Genomic DNA, 22816 nt, shown 5'->3' on the forward strand with positions numbered 1-22816 from the left:
AACACAGAGCTTGGCCTTCAATGCAAGGTTGGGATTCTTTGTCCTTTGAGAATGAAGCACCGCATTGTCGGCGGTCTTGTCCAAAATGTTCATGGCCACAAACTCATCCAACACTTCGCTTGAGGTCAAAGTGTGGAAGTCCGGCCTCTGACGAATGGCGGAGGACATGGCCTTGTGGTAGGGCATCATTGCCTTGAGGAATTTGCACTTGATCCAATTGTCATCTGTGTCCTTGCTCCCGTGATCTCGGAGCGAGACCGCGAGTTTGGTTACTCTCCGAGAAAGCTCACGAGGTTCTTCATCTTCTTTCATTGCAAACTCATCGGCCTCATCTTGCACCACTCTTGCGCTTCCCCTGTAGAGCGAGACAACACAAAGCCATGCGTCTTTGGCCAAGGCGAAGGGCCTGAGATGAGGTAGATCTTCGGGTGGAATTGCATCTTGAATGATGAAGAGAGCATTCTCATTGAATTGGTTATCCGCGGCTTCTCGAGGAGTGAAGTTGCTTGGATCATGCGGATGGAAACCTTCTTCAATGATTCTCCAAAGATTAGTGTTCACATGATTTAAATGACGTTTAAAGTGGTAAACCCAAGAATCAAAGTCCTCATTTTTCACAATCTTAGGGGGAGGACCGACATGGTTCAAATGAGTGGAAGGAACCGGTCCACCATAAACAACTGGTGGTTCCACATGAGCAAAGATGCCGGTGCCATTTTTACCACTAGAAGAAGGAGCCTTTTCACTACTAGCTCCCCCCTTGTCGGAGATAGCATCCGTCACCTTGTCGGTGGGATCACCCACTTTCAATGCTGCGGTGGATAGTTTAAGCCCCTCAAGGAATTTAGTAAACATGCTTTCAACCTCGGTTGTCATGGAGGTTTTCAATGTCTCCAAGGCCACATTGAACTCATCACGAGAGACCGAGGTTTCCCCATCGCTCGTAGACGAGATCAGATTCACACCTGAGTGTTCCTCCACACCGTCTACGGTATCAACCATACTCTTTGGATGGTAAAGTCCTTAATAAAGAAACAAGGCTCTGATACCAATTGAAAGGATCGATATGGTTGACTAGAGGGGGGTGAATAGGCAACTAACTATTTTTAACTTTTCTTTATCAATTTAAACTTTGCATCAAAGTAGGTTGTCTAGATATGCAACTAGGTGAGCAACCTATATGATGCAACAAGGATAGGAACACAAGCAAGCAAGAGATATAACACAAATAAGCTTGCACAAGTAAAGGCATGAGATAACCAAGAGTGGAGCCGGTGGAGACGAGGATGTGTTACGAAGTTCCTTCCCTTTGAGGGGAAGTACGTCTCCATTGGAGCGGTGTGGAGGCACAATGCTCCCCAAGAAGCCACTAGGGCCACCGTATTCTCCTCACGCCCTCACACAATGCGAGATGCCGTGATTCCACTATTGGTGCCCTTGGAGGCGGCGACCGAACCTTTACAAACAAGGTTGGGGCAATCTCCACAACTCAATTGGAGGCTTCCAACGACACCACGAAGCTTCACCACAACAGACTATGGCTTCACGGTGACATTAACCGTCTAGGATGCTCAAACACCCAAGAGTAACAAGATCCGCAAGGGATTAGTGGGGGGAATCAAATTTCTCTTGATGGAAGTGTGGATCGGGGCCTTCTCAACCACTCCCGAGCAAATCAACAAGTTTGATTGGCTAGGGAGTGAGATCGGGAGAAAATGGAGCTTGGAGCAACAATGGAGCTTAGGGTTGGAAGATATAGGTCAACAGGGAAGAAGGGGACCCCTTTTATAGTGTGGAACAAAGATCCAATCGTTATCCACCTACCAGCCCGCGGCCAGCGGTAGTACCGCTCCAGGCCAGCGGTACTACCGCAGGGCCACGCGGTACAACCGTGCAGGCCCGCGGTACTACCACAACACCAGCAACACCTAGGGCGGACCAGTGGCACAAGTGCTGAGGGCGGTACTTCCGCGGGCGCGGTACTACCGCTCCCCCTTGCGGTACTACCGTAAGGCAGGAACCCCCTAGCCTGGAAAGAGTGTGGATAAGGAAACAACTGTGCCTACTTCCGTGGAGAAGTGGAAGAAGCAAAGACCTGACACAGTACTACCGTAGAGGAGCGGTACTACCGCCTGGCAGCTGAGCACAGTACTACCGCGAAATGAAAACGGTACTACCGTGGTAGGCGTGGATGTAAAAAGTTACATCCGCCCCTACTACCGCGGGGGAGCGGTACTAGCCTGGTGGCCCACGGTAGTGCAGTTCCAGGGGAGCGGTACTACCGTGGGCACCTGTGGTACTACCGCGCCGCAGCACGGTACTACCGCTAGTGCCTATGGTACTACCCGCTCACTGGGAGCAGTACTACCGCAGGCCAACACAGCAGCTAGAAACAAGGTGACGGGATAAACAACGGAGGAAGCTCCAAGGTGCAAGGGAAAGGAGGGGACAAGGAAGAAACGTGTACGTGATGATTCCACCCAAACCTTTCCGACGCGGACCCCCTCTTAATAGTACGGCTTTCCTACGACTCAAATCCACCAAAAAGAAATGTAGGAAAGACGGTGTCTTCAACAGTCTTCGAGGGGCACCCAACCGTCTTGTGCCTAGCGATGAAATGTCTGGGATAATCAAGGCACACGATTAGTCCGCAAACGCGTTGTCATCAATCACCAAAACACCTTAGAGATAAATATGCCCTTACACTAGCCTATGATTCTTCTTCTTTTCTATGGACCTAACCCTCCGGTTTATATACACACCGGAGGGGCCTGGGGTTGTCCAGAGTCGGTTTGCAGAGGAAGGAAATAATACACCCGGACACCAAACTTGCTGCCCACGCACATAGGAGTCCTACCCAGACATGGAGGGTAATCTTCTGCTTTGTCTTCACGGCCCATTAGTCCGACCCATCTCGAATAGATCGGACACCCGAGGACCCCCTAATCCAGGACTCCCTCAGTGACCGAATGTTGTTCGGTATTCCGGATGAGATCACGAACATGACGAGGAGCTCCGGATCAGTCTGGAGGTAAAGATTAATATATGATAATAGTGTTTGATCTCCAGAAAGGTTCTGGAATTCACCGGAAGGGGTTTCGGATGTTTCCTGAAATGTTTGGGCACGAGAACACTTTATTTGGGCCAAGGGGTAAAGCCCACGAGGGTTTTGGAAAGTGTAAAAGGAAGTTTTGCGGAAGCTAGGGGCCAGACGCCAGGAACCCTGGCGTCTAGGGGGTAGACACCGGGAACCCTAGCGTCTAGGGGGTAGACACCGGGAACCCTGGCGTCTAGCCCTGGAGTCCAAGAAGGACTCTTGCCTTTCGGGCAAAACTGACTTTAAGTAGGCTTTTACTCCAAGTTTCAACCCCATGGCTCAACGTATAAATAGAGGGGTAGGGCTAGCACCCGGAACACATCAAGAATCACCAAGCTGTGTGCCGGCAACCCCGTCCCCTCTAGTTTATCCTTAGTTTAGTTTCTGTAGTGCTTGGCAAAGCCCTGCAGTGATTGTTCTTCATCACCAACCTTCACCACGCCGTCGTGTTGCCGGAACTCATCTACTACTTCGCCCATCTTTCTAGATCAAGAAGGCGAGGACGTCATCGAGCTGAACGTGTGTTGAACGCGGAGGTGTCGTACATTCGGTACTTGATCGGGACATATCATGAAGGTGTACGACTACATCAACCACGTTGATAAACGCTTCCGCTTTGCGATCTTCAAGGGTATGAAGATGCTCTCCCCTCTCATAGCTATGCATCTCCATGGATAGATCTTGCGTGTGCGGAGATTTTTTTCCATGCAACGTTCCCCAACGGTTATACCGCTGCATAGAGGGGGAGAGAGTTGGTGATGATGGCGACAAAGTTGTTGTTCAAGATCACCGTCATGATGATGGCCCCGACAGAGTTCCGGCGCCACCAGGAGAGAGGGAGAGAGAGCCCCCATCCTTCTTCTTCTTCCTTGGCCTTCCTCCTAGATTGGAGGAGGGTTTCCCCCTTGGCCCATGGCCTCCATGGTGGTGGAGGGGCGGGAGCCCCTTCGAGATTGGATCTCTCTCTCTCTCTCTCTCTCTCTCTCTCTCTCTCTCTCTCTCTCTCTCTCTCTCTCTTTGTGTTTCCTTCTGTTTTTGCGTTCCTGTTTTCTGGCCTTTCACCGTTTCTTAAATTCGCGGAGATCCTTAACTCCGATTGGGCTAAAATTTTAACACGAATTTTATCCGGATATTATCTTTCTTGCGGCCGAAGAAGGGCGCCAACCGCCTTACGGGGTGGCCACAAGCCTCCCAGGTGCGCCCAGGGTAGGGGCGTGAAGGAAATATGCCCTAGAGGCAATAATAAAGTTATTATTTATTTCCTTATATCATGATAAATGTTTATTATTCATGCTAGAATTGTATTAACCGGAAACATAATACATGTGTGAATACATAGACAAACAGGGTGTCACTAGTATGCCTCTACTTGACTAGCTCATTAATCAAAGATGGTTATGTTTCCTAACCATGGACAAAAGAGTTGTTATTTGATTAACGAGATCACATCATTAGTTGAATGATCTGATTGACATGACCCATTAGCTTAGCATCCGATCATTTAGTATGTTGTTATTGCTTTCTTCATGACTTATACATGTTCCTATGACTATGAGATTATGCAACTCCCGTTTGCCGGAGGAACACTTTGGGTGCTACCAAACGTCACAACGTAACTGGGTGATTATAAAGGAGCATTACAGGTGTCTCCAAAGGTAGATGTTGGGTTGGCGTATTTCGAGATTAGGATTTGTCACTCCGATTGTCGGAGAGGTATCTCTGGGCCCTCTCGGTAATGCACATCACATAAGCCTTGCAAGCATTGTAACTAATATGTTAGTTGCGAGATGATGTATTACGGAACGAGTAAAGAGACTTGCCGGTAACGAGATTGAACTAGGTATTGGATACCGACGATCGAATCTCGGGCAAGTAACATACCGATGACAAAGGGAACAACGTATGTTGTTATGCGGTCTGACCGATAAAGATCTTCGTAGAATATGTAGGAGCCAATATGGGCATCCAGGTCCCGCTATTGGTTATTGACCGGAGACATGTCTCGGTCATGTCTACATTATTCTCGAACCGTAGGGTCCGCACGCTTAAGGTTTCGATGACAGTTATATTATGAGTTTATGAGTTTTGATGTACCGAATGTTGTTCGGAGTCCGGGATGAGATCACGGATATGACGAGGAACTCCGGAATGATCCGGAGATAAACTTTGAGATATGTGATAATAGTGTTTGGTCACCGGAAGGATTCCGGAAATCACCGGAAGGGGTTCCGGATGTTTCCCGAAATGTTTGGGACGAGAACACGTTATTTGGGCCAAAGGGGAAAGCCCACAAGGTTTTTGGAAAGCGCAAAAGGAAGTTTTGCGGAGTCCAGGGGCCAGACGCCAGGGTCCCTGGCGTCTGGGTCCAGATGCCGGGAACCCTGGCGTCTGGCCCTGGAGTCCGAGAAGGACTCTTGCCTTTCGGGTGAAACCGACTTTGTGGAGGCTTTTACTCCAAGTTTCGACCCCAGGGCTCAACATATAAATAGAGGGGCAGGGCTAGCACAAAGGACAGATCAAGAAACACCAAGCCGTGTGCCGGCAACCCCGTCTCCTCTAGTTTATCCGCTGTCATAGTTTTCATAGTGCTTAGGCGAAGCCCTGCGGAGATTGTTCTTCATCAAGATCGTCACCACACTGTCGTGCTGACGGAACTCCTCCCCGAAGCTTTGCTGCATCGGAGCCCGGGGAGCATCATCGAGCTGAACGTGTGCCAAGAACTCGGAGGTGCCGGAGTAACGGTGCTTGGATCGGTCGGATCGTGGAGACGTACGACTACATCAACCAAACGCTTCCGTTGCGATCTACAAGGGTACGTAGATCATACTCTCCCCTCTCGTTGCTATGCATCACCATGATCTTGCGTGTGCGTAGGATTTTTTTTTGAAATTACTACGAAACCCAACAGTGGCATCCGAGCCTAGGTTATTTATGTTGATGTTATATGCACGAGTAGAACACAAGTGAGTTGTGGGCGATATAAGTCATACTGCCTACCAGCATGTCATACTTTGGTTCGGCGGCATTGTTGGACGAGACGACCCGGACCAACATTACGCGTACGCTTACGCGAGACCGGTTCCCCCGACGTGCTTTGCACATAGGTGGCTTGCGGGCGACTGTCTCTCGAACTTTAGTTGAACCGAGTATGGCTACGCCCGGTCCTTGCGAAGGTTAAAATGGAGTCTATTTGACAAACTATCGTTGTGGTTTTGATGCGTAGGTGAGATTGGTTCTTGCTTAAGCCCGTAGCAGCCACGTAAAACTTGCAACAACAAAGTAGAGGACGTCTAACTTGTTTTTGCAGGGCATGTTGTGATGTGATATGGTCAAGGCATGATGATAAATTTTATTGTATGAGATGATCATGTTTTGTAACCGAGTTATCGACAACTGGCAGGAGCCTTATGGTTGTCGTTTTATTGTATGCAATGCAATCGCGATGTAATGCTTTACTTTATTACTAAACGGTAGTGATAGTCGTGGAAGCATAAGATTGGCGAGACGACAACGATGCTACGATGAAGATCAAGGTGTCGTGCCGGTGACGATGGTGATCACGACGGTGCTTCGGAGATGGAGATCACAAGCACAAGATGATGATGGCCATATCATATCACTTATATTGATTGCATGTGATGTTTATCCTTTTATGCATCTTATCTTGCTTTGATTGACGGTAGCATTATAAGATGATCTCTCACTAAATTATCAAGAAGTGTTCTCCCTGAGTATGCACCATTGCGAAAGTTCTTCGTGCTGAGACACCACGTGATGATCGGGTGTGATAGGTTCTACGTTCAAATACAACGGGTGCAAAACAGTTGCACACGCGGAATACTCAGGTTATACTTGACGAGCCAAGCACATACAGATATGGCCTCGGAACACGGAGACCGAAAGGTCGAGCATGAATCATATAGTAGATATGATCAACATAATGATGTTCACCAATGAAACTACTCCATCTCACGTGATGATCGGACATGGTTTAGTTGATTTGGATCACGTGATCACTTAGAAGATTAGAGGGATGTCTATCTAAGTGGGAGTTCTTAAGTAATATGATTAATTGAACTTAAATTTATCATGAACTTAGTCCTGGTAGTATTAGCATATCTATGTTGTAGATCAATAGCTCGCGTTGTTGCTTTCATATGTTTATTTTGATATGTTCCTAGAGAAAATTGTGTTGAAAGATGTTAGTAGCAATGATGTGGATTGGATCCGTGATCTGAGGTTTATCCTCATTGCTGCATAGAAGAATTATGTCCTTGATGCACCGCTAGGTGACAGACCTATTGCAGGAGCAGATACAGACGTTATGAACGTTTGGCTAGCTCAATATGATGACTACTTGATAGTTTAAGTGCACCATGCTTAACGGCTTAGGATCGGGACTTCAAAGACGTTTTGAACGTCATGGACCATATGAGATGTTCTAGGAGTTGAAGTTAATATTTCAAGAAAATACCCGAGTTGAGAGATATGAAGTCTCCAACAAGTTCTATAGCTAAAAGATGGAGGAGAATCTCTCAACTAGTGAGCATGTGCTCAGATTGTCTGGGTACTACAATCGCTTGAATCAAGTGGGAGTTAATCTTCCAGATAAGATAGTGATTGACAGAATTCTCTAGTCACCATCACCAAGTTAGTAGAACTTCATGATGAACTATAGTATGCAAGGGATGACGAAAACGAATCCCTAGCTTTTCATGATGATGAAATCGATGAAGGTAGAAATCAAGAAAGAGCGTCAAGTGTTGATGGTTGACAAGATCACTAGTTTCAAGAAAAGGGCAAAGGGAAGAAGGGGAACTTCAAGAAGAACGGCAAGCAAGTTGCTGCTCAAGTGAAGAAGCCCAAGTCTAGTCCTAAGCCTGAGACTAAGTGTTTCTACTGCAAAGGGACTGATCACTGGAAGCGGAACTACCCCAAGTGATTGGCAGATAAGAAGGATGGCAAAGTAAACATAAGTATATTTGATATACATGTTATTGATGTGTACTTTACTAGCGTTTATAGCAACCCCTCAGTATTTGATACTAGTTCAGTTACTAAGATTAGTAACTCGAAACGGGAGCTGCAGAATAAACAGAGACTAGTTAAGGGTGAAGTGATGATGTGTGTTGGAAATGGTTCCAAGATTGATATGATCATCATCGCACACTCCCTATAATTTCGGGATTAGTGTTGAACCTAAATAAGTGTTATTTGGTGTTTGCGTTGAGCATGAATATGATTTGATCATGTTTATTGTAATACGGTTATTCATTTAAGTAAGAGAATAAATTGTTGTTCTGTTTACATGAATAAAACCTTATATGGTTACACACCCAATGAAAATAGTTCGTTGGATCTCGATCATAGTGATACACATAATCATAATATTGAAACCAAAAGATGCAAAGTTAATAATGATAGTGCAACTTATTTGTAGCACTGCCGTTTAGGTCATATTGGTGTAAAGCGCATGAAGAAACTCCATGCTGATGGGATTTTGGAATCACTTGATTATGAATCAGTTGATGCTTGCGAACCATGCCTCATGGGCAAGATGACTAAGACTCTGTTCTTCGGAACAATGGAGCGAGCAACAGATTTGTTAGAAATCATACATACTGATGTATGTGGTCCGATGAATATTGAGGCTCGCGACAGGTATCATTATTTTCTGATCTTCACAGATGATTTGAGAAGATATGAGTATATCTACTTGATGAAACATAAGTCTGAAACATTTTAAAAGTTCAAAGAATTTCAGAGTGAAGTGAAAAATCATCGTAACAAGAAAATAAAGTTTCTACGATCTGATCGTAGAGAAGAGTATTTGAGTTACGAGTTTGGCCTTCAGTTAAAAACAATGTGAAATAGTTTCACTACTCATGCCACCTGGAACACCACAATGTAATGGTGTGTCCGAACGTCATAACCGTACTTTATTAGATATGGTGGGATCTATGATGTCTCTTACGGATCTACCACTATTGTTTTAGGGTTATGCATTAAAGACAGCTGCATTCACGTTAAAAGGGCACCATCAAAATCCGTTGAGACGACGCCTTATGAACTGTGGTTTGGCAAGAAACCAAAGTTGTCGTTTCTGAAAGTTTGGGGCTGCGATGCTTATGTGAAAAAGCTTCAACCTGATAAGCTCAAACCCAAATCGGAGAAATGTGTCTTCATAGGATATCCAAAGGAAACTATTGGATACACCTTCTATCACAGATCCGAAGGCAAGACTTTTGTTGCTAAATTCGGAAACTTTCTGGAGAAGGAGTTTCTCTCGAAAGAAGTGAGTGGCAAGAAAGTAGAAAACTTGATAAGGTAATTGTACCTTCTCCCTTATTGGAAAGTAGTTCATCACAAAAATCTGTTCTTGTGACTACTACACCAATTAGTGAGGAAGCTAATGATGATGATCATGTAACTTCAGATCAAGTTACTACCGAATCTCGTAGGTAAACCAGAGTGAGATCCGCACCAGAGTGGTACGGTAATCCTGTTCTGGAAGTCATGTTACTTAACCATGACGAACTTGCGAACTATGAGTAAGCGATGATGAGCCCAGATTCCACGAAATGGTTTGAGGCCATGAAATCTGAGATATGATCCATGTATGAGAACAAAGTATGGACTTTGATGGATTTTCCCGATGATCGGCAAGCCATATAAAATAAATGGATCTTCAAGAGGAAGACGGACACTGATAGTAGTGTTACTATCTACAAAGCTAGAATTGTCGCAAAAGGTTTTCGACAAGTTCAAGGTGTTGACTACGATGAGAGTTTCTCACTCGTATCTATGCTTGAGTCTATCCGAATCATGTTAGTAATTGCCGCATTTTATGAAATCTGGCAAATGGATAAACAAAACTGCATTCCTTAATAGATTTATTAAAGAAGAGTTGTATATGATGCAACCAGAAGATTTTGTCGATCCAAAGGGAGCTAACAAAGTGTGCAAGCTCCAGCGATCCATTTATGGACTGGTGCAAGCATCTCGGAGTTGGAATATACACTTTAATGAGTTGATCAAAGCATATAGTTTTATACAGACTTGCGGTGAAGCCTGTATTTACGAGAAAGTGAGTGGGAGCACTACAACATTTCTGATAAGTATATGTGAATGACATATTGTTGATCGGAAATAATGTAGAATTATTCTGTAAAGCATAAAGTAGTGTTTGAAAGGAGTTTTTTCAAAGAAAGACTTCGGTGAAGCTGCTTACATATTGAGCTTCAAGATCTATAGAGATAGATCAAGACGCTTGATAAGTTTTTTCAATGAGTACATACCTTGACAACATTTTGAAGTAGTTCAAAAATGGAGCAGTCAAAGAAAGAGTTCTTGCCTGTATTACAAGGTGTGAAGTTGAGTAAGACTCAAAGCCCGAGCACGGCAGAAGATAGAAAGAGAATGAAAGTCATTCCCTATGCCTCAGTCATAGGTTCTATAAAGTATGCCATGTTGTGTACCAGATCTATTGTATACCCTGCACTGATTTGGCAAGGGAGTATAATAGTGATCTAGGAGTAGATCACTGGACAGCGGTTAAAATTATCCTTAGTAGAATAAGGAAATATTTCTCGATTATGGAGGTGACAAAAAAAGGTTCGTCGTAAAAAGTTACGTCGATGCAAGTTTTGACACGGATCTGGATGACTCTAAGTCTCGATCTAGATACATATTGAAAGTGGGAGCAATTAGCTAGAGTAGCTCCGTGCAGAGCATTGTAGACATAGAAAATTGCAAAATACATAACGGATCTGAATGTGAAAGACCGTTGACTAAGATCCTCTCACAAGCAAAAAATGATCACACCTTAGTACTCTTTGGGTGTTAATCACATAGCGATGTGAACTAGATTACCGAATCTAGTAAACCCTTTGGGTGTTGGTCACATGGCGATGTGAACTATGGGCGTTAATCACATGATGATGTGAACTATCGATGTTAATCACATGATGATGTGATCTAGATTATTGACTCTAGTGCAAGTGGGAGACTGAAGGAAATATGCCCTAGAGGCAATAATAAAGTTATTATTTATTTCCTTATATCATGATAAATGTTTATTATTCATGCTAGAATTGTATTAACCGGAAACATAATACATGTGTGAATACATAGACAAACAGGGTGTCACTAGTATGCCTCTACTTGACTAGCTCATTAATCAAAGATGGTTATGTTTCCTAACCATGGACAAAAGAGTTGTTATTTGATTAACAAGATCACATCATTAGTTGAATGATCTGATTGACATGACCCATTAGCTTAGCATCCGATCATTTAGTATGTTGCTATTGCTTTCTTCATGACTTATACATGTTCCTATGACTATGAGATTATGCAACTCCCGTTTGCCAGAGGAACACTTTGGGTGCTACCAAACGTCACAACGTAACTGGGTGATTATAAAGGAGCATTACAGGTGTCTCCAAAGGTAGATGTTGGGTTGGCGTATTTCGAGATTAGGATTTGTCACTCCGATTGTCGGAGAGGTATCTCTGGGCCCTCTCGGTAATGCACATCACATAAGCCTTGCAAGCATTGTAACTAATATGTTAGTTGCGAGATGATGTATTACGGAACGAGTAAAGAGACTTGCCGGTAACGAGATTGAACTAGGTATTGGATACCGACGATCGAATCTCGGGCAAGTAACATACCGATGACAAAGGGAACAACGTATGTTGTTATGCGGTCTGACCGATAAAGATCTTCGTAGAATATGTAGGAGCCAATATGGGCATCCAGGTCCCGCTATTGGTTATTGACCGGAGACATGTCTCGATCATGTCTACACTATTCTCGAACCGTAGGGTCCGCACGCTTAAGATTTTGCTGACAGTTATATTATGAGTTTATGAGTTTTGATGTACCGAATGTTGTTCGGAGTCCGGGATGAGATCACAGATATGACGAGGAACTCCGGAATGATCCGGAGATAAAGTTTGAGATATGTGATAATAGTGTTTGGTCACCGGAAGGGGTTCCGGATGTTTCCCGAAATGTTTGGGTACGAGAACACGTTATTTGGGCCAAAGGGGAAAGCCCACAAGGTTTTTGGAAAGCGCAAAAGGAAGTTTTGCGGAGTCCAGGGGCCAGACGCCAGGGTCCCTAGCGTCTGGGTCCAGACGCCGGGAACCTTGGCGTCCGGCCCTGGAGTCTGAGAAGGACTCTTGCCTTTCGGGTGAAACCGGCTTTGTGGAGGCTTTTACTCCAAGTTTCGACCCCAGGGCTCAACATATAAATAGAGGGGCAGGGCTAGCACAAAGGACAGATCAAGAAACACCAAGCCGTGTGCCGGCAACCCCGTCTCCTCTAGTTTATCCTCTGTCATAGTTTTCGTAGTGCTTAGGCGAAGCCCTGCGGAGATTGTTCTTCATCAAGATCGTCACCACGCCGTCGTGCTGACGGAACTCCTCCCCGAAGCTTTGCTGGATCGGAGCCCGGGGAGCGTCATCGAGTTGAAGTGTGCCAAGAACTCGGAGGTGCCGGAGTAACGGTGCTTGGATCGGTCGGATCGTGGAGACGTACGACTACATCAACCAAACGCTTCCGTTGCGATCTACAAGGGTACGTAGATCATACTCTCCCCTCTTGTTGCTATGCATCACCATGATCTTGCGTGTGCGTAGGATTTTTTTTTTGAAATTACTACGAAACCCAACAGGGCGCGCCCCTAGGGCGTGTGGGCCCCTTGGGCATCATCTCACGTTGATTCTTTTTCCCCAAAATCACATATATTCCAAAAAAAATCTCTGTAAGTTTTTATCGTGTTTGGACTCTGTTTGATATGGATATTCCGCGAAACAAAAAAACATGCAACAAACAGAAACTGGCATCAATATGTTAGTCCCAAAATTAATATAAAAATTTGTCAAAAGTATATGAAACTTGTAGAATATTGGCATGAAACAATCAAAAATTATAAATACAACGGAGACGTATCAATAAACATGGCACGTCGTGAATGCATCGGTCGTCTTTCACCACTCATCCACCTCTCTCTGTCGTATCGCTATCCTTTCACTCCAAACCACCGAAGAACCACCACCGATCCTCACTTATCGGCGGCCGAAATCCCCCCACCCCCACCCCTGGCATTTCTCCGGCGGTGGTGCTGGCTCTGTTCCCAGCGGTGGCGCCGAACCACTCCTCTGTGAGCGGAGGCACGAGGAAGGTGTTGGCGGCCGGGGAGGCGGCGGCGCCGTCCTCCCACATGGGGGGCGGGGGCGTGGTAGCCCACGACGTGCGGTGCAGGCAATGGGCCGGTGGTTCAGCCACACTTTAGCAAGCCAGTGGTGAAGAAGACAACATCGATTCGCAAAAGCAGGAGCTCCGACGCCTCTTCCTCGTGCCTCTACATCGGTAAGCCGATGGTGCTGAGCGCGGTAGGAGATTGTGATGACGGCAGAGAGGAGATGGGGGAGGAGTTGCACCTAGAGATAGCGGCGTGATTCTAGGCGCGACGAATGTTGAGCTGCGATGAGGGAGCCAAGCCGTCGTCATTCACCTCTCGCTCATGTGGCATCAAGCATCCTGTGATGAGCCAGCTGCCGCAAGGACTTATGCCGCGCACCACCAGATTGGACCTGGGCCACCCCCATCTCGTGGCAGAAGGCGCGCCAAGATCCAAATCATCTAGTACCTCCTGTACTCCCCAACATTTTCTGCGGCAAATTTGTTTAAATTGCCATTTGATCCCATGAATTTTTGCCATGGCATAAAGTTTCCATATCTCCATGGGATTGATTAGTAATCGTTGACACATGTCCATGATTTTCCATGGTCACTCGCACTCACGATTACCATGGTCACTCATACTCCTAATTGCCATGTTCTGATTTGTTAATTTGCTATGGGATTGTTAGGTAATCTGTTGCCACATGTCCTTGATTTTGGCACTGACACTCATACTTGTGATTGCCACAGTCATACTTCTGCAAAGTGCCATGACTTTTTTCACTTTGTTGTGCTCATACTTTTGCCATGACTTGTTGATACATGTGAAAATTTTAGTAAACATGCCATGCTGTTTTCATACATTTTGGCCATGACTTGTTGATACATGTGAAAATTTTAGTAAACATGCCATGATGTTTTCATACATTTTGCCATTACCTACACATTGATAGTTCTTAAACTTCCCATCCTTCATCCTTACACATAATCAGCTAAATTTCCATGAATGTAGATAGTTTCTCTTCTTTTTTTGTCTCACTTTTGATTGTTGTGTAATTTCTATTTGTAATAGTATCTCCGTAATGCATGGCCACTAAAAGCATTTTTGTTGCGATGGTGTGTTTGCCATGAACAACTAAAACCATATGTATTTTTGTTAAATTTTGTAGTTCTTTTTGCAATGGCAAAAATTGAAGCATTTGTTTCCTGACGACAATTTTTCGTTTTGCGCCTTTATCATATGTACTTGCTGAATTTCGTCGTGGTTACTTTAGATGTATTTTTTGCCATGTCATCCTTTTGAATTGTAGTTTATGGATCATGGCAAAAAAAAATCATTTTACACCAATGGAAACAAATGTCTTTTCTAATTTAGCCATGGCAAATTTTAAATTCTAATATAGACATGGCATTTTTTCCTTACAAAAAGCATGAAATTTATAATAAAAAGACCATGGTAATTTATAACATTCATTTGTCATGGAGTACATAATATGGCAAGTTTAATTAAAATGCCACAGCAATTTTTAATATATTTTTGCCATGGAAATTTTTGTTCATAACTTGTGTTGCACTTTACATACATGGCATTTTTGTCATACATAACATGGCAAATTTAATTAAAATAACATGGCAATATTTTATATGAATTTGCCATGGCAATTTTTGCTCATAACTTTGTGTTGTACTTTTCATACATGGCAATTTTCTCATAAATAACATGGCAAATTTAATTAAAATACCATGGCAATTTTTGATAGGAATTGTCATTGCAATTTTGTTCATAAATTGAGTTTTACTTTTTCATACATGACATTTTTCCTCATACTGAACATGGGAAATTTAAATTACCATGGAAATGTTTGATATTAATTGCCATGGCAATTTTGTTCATAATTTGAGTTTTATTTTTTTGTACATGACATTTTTCCTCATCACATGGCAAATTTAATTAAATACCATGGTAATTTTTGATATTAATTTGCCATGGCTATTTTCTTGTTCATAATTTTGAGTCTTACTTTCCGTACATGACATTTTTCCCCATAAAGACCATGGCAAATTTAATTCAAATATCATGGCAATTTTTTATATTAATTTGCTATGGAAATTTCTTGTTCATAATTTGAGTTTTACTTTTCATACATGACATTTTTTTCTCATAAAGAACATGGCAAATTTAATTAAAATACCATGGCAATTTTTGATATTAATTTGCCATGGCAATTTTCCTGTTCATAATTTTGTGCTTCAACTGTTCATGCTACATACGAACATGGCAACTAAAATCATACGTCCTTTTGTCGAGTTATTATAGATGCTTTTTCCATGGGGCGACTAAAATTATGTCATTTTTGTTTTGATGGCAAGAAGTTCCTTTTTCTTCTTCTTTTTTTACTGTTTTGTTGTTTTTATGGACTTTTTTCTTTTTTGTGTGCCTTTTATTATGGTCTGGGAAGAGGCCCAACAAAATGGGCTGTTGGGCCTTTTTTGTTGGCGCTGGTGAAGGTCGTTCGGGCTGGAGGGGTCTTTCACCGAACAACTTGGTTCGGTACAGTTTCATGTTCGAGCGAACCAATCGTTCGGTTTGGGACACCTCAGACCGACAAGCGCTTATATAGATGCGCATACACTCATCCTTATGAACGCATACACGCACACTTTTTTCACTGAATGTGCATCGCCGGAAATTCTGAAATAAATCCAGGAATAAATGCGAGCACCAGGATTTGAACCCTGGTGGGTTGGGGATACCACAATCTCTTTAATCATCCAACCACATGTTGGTTCGTGGAAATTAAGTTTTCATATGTACAAATAATTATAGCTTATCAAAAATCTTTCCGCAAATATTGTACGTATATCACAGTCATTTGTGGAAGGGGACTGCTACGCGTCGGCCGACGGATCTTTTTAAAAAATCCGCCGCCTCGCGAGCCATCTGATTTGATAAATCAAGCAGATGCACGTCTTTCTCTAATTTGCAACAGAGACCTTATTGCAGAAACACTTGTAACACATATTATCTTGTGGAATTTCTTTGCAACATATGTTATGTTGTGGGATTTGTTTTTGCAACATAGCTTGTGTTGAGGAATTTTTTGTTGTCTCCACTTTTTTGCAACAAAGGTATTGTTCTAAAAAAAACTTTGCAACTGAGGTGATGTTGCAGATTTTTTGTCTTTGTCTTCACCTTTATATGGTGGTACGAAAGAAAGTTTTGCAACATGACTAATGTTGCAGAAATCTTCCTTGCAGCAAATTGATTGTTGCAAAAGAACACCATTATTGTTCGCCATGAGCTCATGTCAAGCGGTGGTGAGGGGGAGCGGCGGCGCCCATCCCTGCCATCGCGTCGCCGCCGACGTGCACCCACCGAACGATGGTAAGGGAGGAGAGGCGTCGCCCGTCCCCCATCGCGCCCCCTCGACGAGCGACAGACCTTCGACCACTTGCTTCGTCACCATCCTCCTCACCAGCTAGATGTATGCCATTGATAAGCACTTGTATACGGAGGAGAGAGATCGAAAAAGAGATAAGATGACGGAGAGAGATGAAGAGATAAGACGTGGGTGGCCACATGTCAAGCAAAGGGACTGGCAGATGGTCTGCAACATAGCATTTGTTGCGGTTTACTTTCTGAAACAGGTAAACAGTTGCAGGAATGAGAGTAGCAGTTCCATTAAGATAAGAACGAAGGAGAGATGTGGTGTGCAGGCCTAATCAAGATGCGTGTCAAGTATAGAATGCGGCGGACACAAACAAAAAAGATCTGTTGATTGAACACCAGCTTTTCCCTTTGTGGAAGCAGTTTAGGAAAACAATTGGTAGTCAATGGTGTCGGCGTGATAAACGGAAGGAGTTTTTTCTTTTTGAAGTTATAAACGGAAGGAGTTATCAAGACACATGCCATCAGAAAGGTGACCAGATCGTACGATTAGTGTGCATCTAATCGTATGGTCTTCGATTGATCTGATAGCAGCAAAGGATCAGTAGTCTGATCCTAGACGTCTCCTCCATTTCTTTATACAAGGCCATAAATTCATATTATAGATACCAAGATAAAATTTAATGACTCATTTGCAAGTTAATTTTTTTTGTTAATCGGGATCATTAATACACCACAAGCATGCAACGAATGAATCGAAAGGAAGTGACTGAGTATCATTATGACCACATGCATGTAAGTATTAAAAAGTTGCTAGTATGAGGAAACATTATTAATTTTTGCCTTAATTACTGTTGGTGGCCTTGTATTGATGTAAAATGTATTTTTGATAGTGGTCTTGTATAAAGGAATGGAGGGAGTAATTAACTTGATCCAAGGGGTCCCTCAAAAAATAAAAAATAAAACTTGATCCAAGGGGCCATCCAGTGGTCTGAAGCGGGCAGTACCTTCTGACAGTTAATGCCGTAATCACTCAGCCCTATAGCGCACGCTGGTTAATGCGACATAATTAGCCGGACATCTAAGACGGACGCGCTTTCTGCGAACCTGGACGGATGGTGTGTTCATCGTCTCGTTCCATCAGGAGGGTTCCTTTCTGACTAAAATAAATACGGCAGCACAAAGGCGTACGGTCTTCAAAGCCATGGCGACGCAGCAGATCGCCCTCCTTCTCTTACTCCTCGCCGCTGCCCATGGCCTCTCCGTGGCCGTCAGCCCTACACCCATCATCAACACCACATGCGCTGCGCTCGCCCACAGCCCCAATGTCACAGTGCACGTCGACTACGAATTCTGCGTCCGCGCGCTTTCAGCCGACCCGGCGTCCTCGTCTGCCACGGACGCCCGCGGGCTAGCGGCGGCCGCGGCAAGCCTTACAGTCGCCAACCTAACGTCCACGGAGCACATCATCGCGGACCTCGTCCATAATCTGGGCCGTTGTCTTACCGACTACAGAGAGATTAACGGCATGGTGCGGCACGCGCTCGACGACATCCGAGGCGGGCGCGGCGCCGACGCTTCCGAGAAGCTTTTGCAAGTGGCAAAGGCAAACGCTCCTGCTTGGTGCGACCTCATCTTGATAGAGGGAGACGCCAAGAGGAACCCCATAGATCAGGAGAACCATAACGCTGACTTCTTGTCCGTCATTGCCTCCGGAATTGCCGAGCTGATGCTGCATTCTCATGGATGATCACCAAAAGATCCGAGCTGAATACATGGCTCTTGTCTTCTTCCAGTTTTAATCATTTATATATCATATACAGTATGTGGGTTTGGGTTTTCTTATAAACATTTCTGTATCAGTCCAATGATCCAAATACAGCTTTATTGGTCAGAAATATGGGATCGCCTATTCAATAGTTGCTTGAAAAAAAATTGGTTTCGGTTGATTTAGTCCCAGACGATGGATTGAAATCCAACGGATGTGCTTCATCTTCCTCCTCCCGATCGCATTATTCCTCTTTTCCCCTGTGACATGCATCTGTAATGGCGGGGGGCTGCCGTGTGCCTCGCTGCCCGCCCTCTAAAGTTGGTAGAGAAAACCTTTCCCTCCATCTACACGACTCAACCTCCCCCCCCCACCCCCCACCCCCTGCAAAGCCCCCTCGGATCTGGCGACGAGGCTAGGGTTGTGCCTCTATCGAGCAGGGGGGCTCGGTTTGTAGCCGACGATGCCACGCTACTCCGGCACGCGTCCTCGAGCTTTGTTGTGGTGGGAGACGGCGGTGATGGCTGGCGTGGGCTGGGAGGTTCGCTGGGCTGCCTCAGGCGTCTTCGGATCCGGCGCTCTCATTCCTGATCCGGTGGCCGTGTGGTACAATGACTCGGCTCGGTGTGGTCCAACAACCTCTCCCACCCCGTTTGTGGCCTGATGCTCCCTCGTGGTGCGCGGATCCGGCACTATAGGTGATCCCATATTTCTACGCCATATCTGGCAGGTTTTGCCCGGAGTAGTCGTGGGTTAGGGGGATTTGGGTCGGTTCGTCTTGCTGGCTGGCGTGGTATTGCCTCTGTTGGTCGGTGGTGTTCGCGAGTTGTGCTGCCTCTTTACTTGGCCATCCAACTGCAACGGGGGTGTCGTTGGGGCTGGCAGGTGCCGTGATTTTGCAGATGGCGGCCACGGTGGCAATACGGTCCCTACGAGGGGGCATCGTGGCTAGGTGTTGAGTCTTCTCTGTATCGCCACCAGTGATGGAGGACGTTGTTTTCATCTGTACTGGTGTGCCTCGTGGTTAGATAGCGGCCATGGATGCGGTCTTTTCTCCGATGCGAGGTGAGCCATGGCAGTGGTGGTGGTGGTTCTCCTTGCCGGTTGTGGGCTCATGCCGTCATGCATCGGATCCTTGACACATTGGCGTGTCTGGCATGGGTGGTCTTTGCGCGTGCTCGCTGCCAGACAACCCTTCGGATATATCGAACCCTGTTGGGGTTGCCGTCAATGGTGCCTTGCCTTTCGACTACGGCGGCGACCAGCACGTGCAGTGAGGGTGGTCCATGTGACGGGGCTCTATGGTGTGTCTCTGCATTGTGATGCCACTCGACTCCAGCCGGTGGCACACATGCGTCGTGGTGTCGTCTCGGCCGTGCGCAAGCCTTCGATGACACCCACAACACATGTGGAGTCGGCACGTTGTGTGGTCTTGAATGTGCGTTGTCTTTCGATTACGTCGAGGGTGCAATCTCGATTATGGGTTTCGGTTGACCAAGGCCCTTCACTTACTCCGGCGATGCTTCGAGCTGGGTTACCCCTCCCGTTGTCAAGTCATGCGATCTCTACCCTATGATTGTCGTGCTTGGGTCATGATGAGCTTTCTTATCAATTGTCTCCGAGGTTCTCGGAGTGACTCCCTTTTCTCCCACTTGTGTGTGTGTGTGTGCGCGCGCGCGCGCGCATGTGTGCGTGTGTGTGTGTGTTTTCGTGTGTTCTTTTCCTTCTTCTCTCATGTAGCCTGTGTAAACTCTGGTTCCCTTGAACCCATCTTGTAAAGGTTGTAAAGCCTCATAGGCAACTATGAATCAAAAAAATTCAGCTAGGACCCCTCGACCATTCAAAAAAAAGCCAGAGCCGCCGCAACCCTTGCCCCCCTTTGAAGCCAACCGTCTTCCAAATCAGGCAACCCCACCCCCCGACCCCCTCCTCATGCACATGTACCTCTTGTAGCCGAACCGTCAAGTCTCTATCTAGGCATTCGCTTGAACTAGTAAGGATGCACGTGCACGCATGCTCAATCAACTTATATGAGTTTAAGTGGAACACACACAAGTACAAAATTAAGTCTGTATGTTACGATAATATAACAATGCGCTTAACATGAGTAAAAAATTATATAATTGCACTCGAATTCTATAAACATGACATTTCAAAAATAACATGGTATATTTCTCAACTCTCACATAAAATAATTATATAAAAATTCTTCAACCATCCACATTCTGTCTCACTATTTGTTGCATTCAAATACTGCTCTAATAAATTGAAGTCTATTCACTGTACTTGCAGGCGACGTTTGACATGGTCCTCATAATTTTTTTTGCAAGGTAATATGCGTCTCATTCGTATCATAAAGAACAAAGTATAAGTCACGTAAGGACCACTATGATAAAACTGAAAAGATAGCAGAACATTTCTGAACTTGACGCCAATGCCCGTCACCACCATAGCAGCCACCGAAGAAAAGAATGATGGATCACCTCCTCACCCGAGCTCGACGCGGCTCCATCACTGATATGCAGCTTTGCGGACCTTCAAGGTGGCTCACCAAAAGTGAAGCCATTGTCGTTGAACAAATCAGACTGGGGCAACACTCCAGACACGTCATCGAACTCCAGATCTGGCACCCCACCACAACTAAGACGCCGAAGAAGGAAACCATACCTGTCCTCCACGAACCACGAACCCAGCACATCTTTCGTCTTCCAGATGTCGTCGATGCAGACCACAATCTGCATCCTCTCCTGGACTACCTCCCAAGCTCCACGCCGATACTGGAGCAAACGCCGTCGCAACGGCGGAGCCCGAGGACACAAGTCCGCTACAAGGATGCCGTCGCCGCCATGCCATCCTTGCTTGAAGACTGGTGTGTGTACAACCCCCATGGTTGCAACAACGGCCCTAGCCATACGCCTCGCGCACGTAGCACGTCAGCATTGATCCCACAGGTTGCATGGACTGAGTTAAGCGGCTGGCCCACGTCCATGTGGGACCCATGTGTTAGTGGGCGCGAGAAAATACGTTAAGAATTACTAGTAAGCATGCACGTACAACGCACGCATAAACGTCTGTCACATTATATTAAACATATGTAAGTAGTTTGCAACAAATGTTATATGTGCTCATCTCAAAAACAAATAAATGAAAATATGGTTTGTTAATGAATAAGGATTATCTGAGATGATAAGTACAACAATTTTCAAAATATTCCTAGGATAACACCTTTAATTATTTGAAGTGCATTGTCTGATTGTTTACAAAAAAAAGAACTGAATTGAACAGTGGGCAAAAATGGATCTTCATCAATATTAAACATGGTGTTTGAGCCGGTCAAAACAAAAATTCAGAAACTAGGAGAACAACATGCATGATAAAAACCAGAAAATACATGGATACCTATGACGTGTTTGCTCTTCATATGAAGTCTCAGCAACTCCCAAATTCATTTAGTCGACTCTTATTCGGCTATTATGAGCATAGTTTAAATAACAATAGTGCATGAAAGAAACCGATACTAACAAGGAACTCCTTTCAGAAAATCAATTCTTAACTCGTGAGGACAACTGAATTCCCTTCAACTTGAGTGAGAAAAGGGGTTGCTTTGGTTTCCTGAAAATTATGAAACCAATGCAAAGTTAACAAAATATGCCTGAATAGAATTGAGAGTTGTGAAGTAAAATCAGAATACATCTCCACCAAGACATCTCTAATGGAAACACAATTTATTACATTGATCTTATATGCTTCTTTAATTATGGATGATCAACTTTAATCAAGATCTCTGTGATGAAAATAACAACCACTCTCACACCCGCACTTAAATATTATAAATATAGTATTGCAATCTCAAACACAATATTGCAGCAGCAATTTCGTTGACATAGCTGTACTATTGCTAGTTCGACGGAACAAAAGGATATACACCAGCGAGAAACATGTACCAAAGGAAAGTACCTTCTTTTTTTCGAGAACACCTCGAAAAGGGCAGGGGGTTACTGCATTTCATTAAAAAGAAGAGAGTTGGTCCAGTTTATAAGGAAAACCGGACCCGAAAACCTAACATTCACGGCTAATCAGGGATAACCGAAAGAAACACACGCCGACCCCAGGGCCGCGCTCCAGCCGAGCCGCCGGCTCCGTCACCCAAGCAACCCATAGCCGACACCCAACAACCAAGACCGAAGCCGCCGCTCCGGCATCCACGCCGACCCCGAGGTCGCGCACCAGGCGAGCCGCCTGCTCTGCTGCCCGAGCAACCGGAGCCGACACCCTACAACCATCTCCGGAGCCGCCGCTCCGACGTACAGACAGAAACCTCACACGTCGACCCCGAGGCCGCGCACCAGGCGAGCCGTCAGCTTCGTCA

Source organism: Triticum dicoccoides, chromosome 6A (genome assembly GCF_002162155.2).
Source record: "Triticum dicoccoides isolate Atlit2015 ecotype Zavitan chromosome 6A, WEW_v2.0, whole genome shotgun sequence".
NCBI lineage: Eukaryota > Viridiplantae > Streptophyta > Magnoliopsida > Poales > Poaceae > Triticum > Triticum dicoccoides.